Source organism: Aquarana catesbeiana, linkage group LG06, assembly GCF_042186555.1.
Source record: "Aquarana catesbeiana isolate 2022-GZ linkage group LG06, ASM4218655v1, whole genome shotgun sequence".
NCBI lineage: Eukaryota > Metazoa > Chordata > Amphibia > Anura > Ranidae > Aquarana > Aquarana catesbeiana.
Window position 1 is genome coordinate 17,301,677 of NC_133329.1, and position 6,313 is coordinate 17,307,989.

The window sequence follows — 6,313 nt, forward strand, 5'->3', positions numbered from 1 at the left end:
GGGGGGGAAATGAGGAGATGACTAAAAATGCCAAATACCCTCAGGGCTGAGGAACTGAAATAACTGAATACGAATGTTCAGTGACTTAATTACATCCTTAATCATAGGTGTGTGCTGCCAATTGCATTAGGGTGTGCATCCCAAAGCTCAAACAAACGTGTATATACTGTAATATATATATATATATCTGCAAAAGTTTTATTTAGGTGTAAAAAAAATGCTGTAAATGAAGAATGCTTGCAGAAATAGAAGTGTTAGTAATTTATTTTCATCATACAAACAAAAAGGAGACAATAAGCCCTACTCCAATCCTCCTATCTCAGCGCTAAAGGATATTCGATATATACAGGTGGAAAATAATAATGGTAATAAACCGCAGTGATTCAACCTGATGTCACCATATTCTCAGTGAGATATCTCTCAGCAGCCACTTTATACAAAAAGAAATAGAAATAGAAATATGGATGAATGAATGTACTATATGAAATAGCAATTAACCCATCAAAGCAGCGCTATTTTCAGTCCTCAATGCTGACTGATAAAACAAAGTCTTTGTAAATGCAAGCAAAACACATGCAGGCAGGTAAATTCCAACAAAGACACAGCGGTTGGAGCTCGGTCTGGATTCCCTTATATGAATAGTAGATCTGATGAGTGCACCTTTCACCATCTATTGGGACACCTTGTGCTGCACACACCCCGTAGGGGTTCAAACTCACCGGAGCCAAGAGGTTAACAAGCCTTGGATCAAATCCTCTCTCTGGTTACTCCCGAAGTCCTCCTGGGTTGATGATCAGATAACAGCAACAATGTCCACATGTAAAAAACAGACCCCGAATAGTCCAGTACCGTTTTGATAATTTATTGTAAGTCACAAATAAGAGAAAAAAAACTAATAAAGTAAATACACTGTAAAAATCAGTGGGCGCAGTTCCTTACAAAGGATAGCCTTCTAGCTTTCAGTTGGTTGGTAAAAGTGGATAACTCAAACTGCTTCTCTCAAAGCACAAGGGTACTGGTTGCAGACTGGATGGATGATACACACTCACAGCTGATCAGTCCTTCATTCCACTAGTATACAACTACAAGCTTGGAGCGCACTGCGTGTCAACCAGGCACAGCTGATCCACACTTCCCCCCTCTCGTGTCTGAAGTTTCAGGCTAGAAGCACACTGCGTCCTCACGTGATAACGGTTGCCGTGGTATCGTGCTCTGACTAGTTTCGTCAGGAAGACTTTTTCAAAGAGCAATGCTAATCACTATATCACTAAATGATATATTGCTCAAACATGCCATGGGAATATGTGAAATTACACCCCAAAATACATTCTGTTGCTTCTCCTGAGTACAGGGATACCACATGTGTGAGACTTTTTGGGAGCCTAGCCGCATACGGGACCCCAGAAACCAAGCACCGCCTTCAGGATTTCTAAGGGCGTAAATTTTTGATTTCACTCCTCACTACCTATCATAGTTTTGAAGGCCATAAAAAGCCCTGATGGCACAAACCCCCCCCAAATGACCCCATTTTGGAAAGTAGACAACCCAAGCTATTTGCTGAGAGGCATGTTGAGTCCATGGAATATTTTATATTTTGACACAAGTTGCGGGATACCACATGTGTGGGACTTTTTGGGAGCCTAGCCGTGTACGGGGCCCCGAAAACCAATCACCGCCTTCAGGATTTCTAAGGGTGTAAATTTTTGATTTCACTCTTCACTGCCTATCACAGTTTCGGAGGCCATGGAATGCCCAGGTGGCACAACCCCCCCCCCCCTCAAATGACCCCATTTTGGAAAGTAGACACCCCAAGTTATTTGCTGAGAGGCATGGTGAGTATTTTGCAGCTCTCATTTGTTTTTGAGAATGAAGAAAGACAAGAAAAAACATTTTTTTTTATTTTTTCAATTTTCAAAACTTTGTGACAAAAAGTGAGGTCTGCAAAATACTCACTATACCTCTCAGCAAATAGCTTGGGGTGTCTACTTTCCAAAATGGGGTCATTTGGGGGGGTTTTGTGCCACCTGGGCATTCCATGGCCTCCGAAACTGTGATAGGCAGTGAAGAGTGAAATCAAAAATTTACGCCCTTAGAAAGCCTGAAGGCAGGGCTTGGTTTTCGGGGTCCCGTACGCGGCTAGGCTCCCAAAAAGTCTCACACATGTGGTATCCCCATACTCAGGAGAAGCAACAGAATGTATTTTGGGGTGTAATTTCACATATTCCCATGGCATGTTTGAGCAATATATCATTTAGTGACAACTTTGTGCAAAAAAAAAAAAAATTGTCTTTTTCCCGCAACTTGTGTCACAATATAAATTATACCATGGACTCGACATGACTCTCAGCAAATAGCTTGGGGTGTCTACTTTCCAAAATGGGGTCATTTGGGGGGGTTTGAACTGTCCTGGCATTTTATGCACAACATTTAGAAGCTTATGTCACACATCACCCACTCTTCTAACCACTTGAAGACAAAGCCCTTTATGACGCTTTTTGTTTACATGAAAAAATTATTTTTTTTTGCAAGAAAATTACTTTGAACCCCCAAACATTATATATATTTTTTTAAAGCAAATGCCCTACAGATTAAAATGGTGGGTGTTTCAGGGTTCTTTTTCACACAGTATTTGCGCAGCGATTTTTCAAACGCATTTTTTTTGGAAAAAACACACTTTTTTAAATTTTAATGCACTAAAACACACTATATTGCCCAAATGTTTGATGAAATAAAAAGATGATCTTAGGCCGAGTACATGGATACCAAACATGACATACTTTACAATTGCGCACAAACGTGCAGTGGCAACAAAATAAATACATTTTTAAAAGCTTTTAAAAGCCTTTACAGGTTACCACTTTAGATTTACAGAGGAGGTCTACTGCTAAAATTACTGCCCTTGATCTGACCTTCGCGGTGATACCTCACATGCATGGTGCAATTGCTGTTTACATTTGACGCCAGACCGACGCTTGCGTTCGCCTTAGCGTGAGAGCAGGGGGCGACAGGGGTGCTTTTTTTTTTTTTTTTTTCTTTTTTTTTTTTTTGCTTTTTTATCTTATTTTTAAACTGTTCCTTTCATTTTTTTTTTTTCATTTTTTTATTGTTATCTCAGGGAATGTAAATATCACCTATGATAGCAATAGGTAGTGACAGGTACTCTTTTTTTAAAAAATTGGGGTCTATTAGACCAGGGCTTGACAAATTTGCTTGGAATCTAGGAGCCAGCTAAAAAAGTTAGGAGCCAGGTTTTTTTTTTTTTTTTTAAACGACCGACAGCTTTATTTTCAATATAAAAATTAACCAATCTTAAATGTACACAGAGACGACTAGAACGAATGTGACTGCTTTTATTTCCTGCCATGCAGGGACACAAGACCGCCATATTCCCGCTAAGGATCCAATCAGGTCCGCCTGAAAAACTGACAGGCGAACCTGATCAGACAGCCCGTGTGAAAGGGGCCAAGCAGGGAGATGACAAATAATAAATTCATTTTAAATTAACCACTTCCTTCCCGCAAGACGACTATATACGTCCTGTCTTTGAAGAGAAATACTGTTGTTATGGTAGCAGCTAGCTACCATAACCCCGGTATCTTCTTCAAGAGCCGGCGGTTCTCTTTCAGATAAAAGTGGTCTCTGCAGCAGATTCGCAGCGAGATCACTTTTATCGGCGGGAGGAGAGGGGCCCCCCCACCGCCGCTCTCTGGTGCCCTTCACCGCTTACCGTGGCCGTCGGTAACGGCGGAGGCGATCCGGATCTGTCCCTGGCCTGACATGGAGACGAGTGAGGGGAAGATGGCCCCCCCGCCCGTCTCCAAGTCATTGCAGAGCGGAAGCGACGTCAAATCGTCACTTCCACCCATAGCTCTTAAAGGGACATTTTTATTATTTTTTTTTTCAAATGACAATTTTTTTAAATTTTTTTTTTAATGCATTTTAGTGTAAATATGAGATGTGAGGTCTTTTTGACCCCAGATCTCACATTTAAGAGGTCCTGTCATGCTTTTTTTCTATTACAAGGGATTTTTACATTCCTTGTAATAGGAATAAAAGTGACTTTTTTTTTTTTTTTAAAAGAACAGTGAAAAAATAAAAGTTAAAATAAATAAGAATTTTTTTTTTTTTTAAATGTGCCCCATCCCTTGTAATAGAAATAAAAGTGACACAATTTTTTTTAAAAAAACAGTGTAAAAATAAAAAATAAAAAGTAAAATATATAAGAAAAAAAATATTTTTTTTTTTAAGCGCGCCCCGTCCCGCCGAGCTCGCTTGCAGAAGCGAACGCATATGTGAGTAGCGCCCGCATATGAAAGCGGTGTTCAAACCACACGTGAGGTATCGCCACGATCGTTAAAGCGATAGCAATAATTCTAGTCCTAGACCTCCTCTGTAACTTAAAACATGCAACCTGTAGAATTTTTTAAACGTCGCCTATGGAGATTTTAAAGGGTAAAAGTTTGTCGCCATTCCACGAGCGGACGAAATTTAGAAGCGTGCATGTTGGGAATCCATTTACTCGGCGTAACATTATCTTTCACAATATAAAAAAAATTGGGCTAACTTTACTGTTTTCTTATTTTTTAATTAAAAAAAAGTATTTTTTCCTAAAAAAGTGCGCTTGTAAGTCCGCTGCGCAATTACGGTGTGACAGAAAGTATTGCAATGACCGCCATTTTATTCTCTAGGGTGTTAGAATAAAAAATATATATAATGTTTGGGGGTTCTAAGTAAAGGGAAGGAAATGAGCGGGCAGTGAAAACAGGTAGGGAAAGCTCCATTAGCATTGATGGATGTCCTGTCATACCAACGGCCACCACCAGAGGGCGCCTGATTGCAGAAGGAACCATAGGACTGCAGTAGGCCGCAAAGCCGCGGCCTCAATTACCGGCGCGGCCCATCGCGATCGCGCCGGGAGGGGGGGTGTCGAACGGACACAGGATACCCCAGCTGTGCCGCCCCAGGCGCCAGGTCGCTAATTCTAGTCGCAAATGCGACCTGGCGCCCGGGGTTTGTCGGACCCTGTATATATATATTGATACTGCAGCTAGCAAAATCAACTGCCTGCCTGTAGTATGAGAACACCACCAACCTTCTACAGGTAGCTCTAGCTGATCACTGTGCAGAGGTCGCACTACACTAACTGGTAGTTTTAGCTGAACACTGTGAGGAGGAGGCACTACACTAACTTGTAGCTTATTTAGCTGCCTGCGGTAGTGATAGGATCAGGAAAACACCACCAACCTTCTACAGGTAGCTTTAGCTGAACACTGTGCAGAGGTCGCACTACACTAACTTGTAGTTTTAGCTGAACACTGTGCAGAGGTCGCACTACACTAACTTGTAGCTTTAGCTGAACACTGTGCAGAGGTCGCACTACACTAACTTGTAGTTTTAGCTGAACACTGTGAGGAGGACGCACTACACTAACTTGTAGCTTTAGCTGAACACTGTGCAAAGGTCGCACTACACTAACTTGTAGCTTTAGCTGAACACTGTGAGGAGGACGCACTACACTAACTTGTAGCTTTAGCTGAACACTGTGAGGAGGACGCACTGCACTAACTGTAAATAGTCTATCTGCCTGACTGTGGTACTAATAGGATCAAAAGAACAACAGCAATTTTCTTCAGGTAGCTGTAAATACTGTAACAACACAAGCCTGCCTGTCAGTAGCAAGATAACGGATCTAGCTAAACTGAATACAGTGTATATATATATATATATATATATATATATATATATATATATATATATATATATATACATACAACACCTGGGATGCATATATATACACAATACACTGTAAGTGCAGCTAACTGACTGACTGTCCTGCCTAATCTATCTAACTTAAATCAAATGACACTGTCTCTCTCTCTCTGTCTATCTCTCTCAACGCCGGAACACACACTACACAGGGCCGCCGTGCAGGCGGCCTTATATAGTGTGGGACGTGTACTAAATCCCCTGAGCCATAATTGGCCAAAGCCTCCTTGGCTTTGGCCAATTATGGCTCTCTGTTCAGACGGCGCTGTGATTGGCCAAGCATGTGTGTCATAGTGGATGCTTGGCCAATCATCAGCCAGCAATGCATTGCGATGCCGCAGTGAATTATGGGCCGTGATGCGCCACATGAATTTGGCGCGAACGGCCCATATCGTTCGCAATTCAGTGAACGGGCGAACAGACGATGTTCGACTCGAACACGAAGCTCATCCCTAGTAGCAATATGGTTACATTTAATGAAGGTACAACATTTAGTAACTTATTGCTACACTTAGAGGCACCTCTCTTCTCTTTTATACCCTGTAAA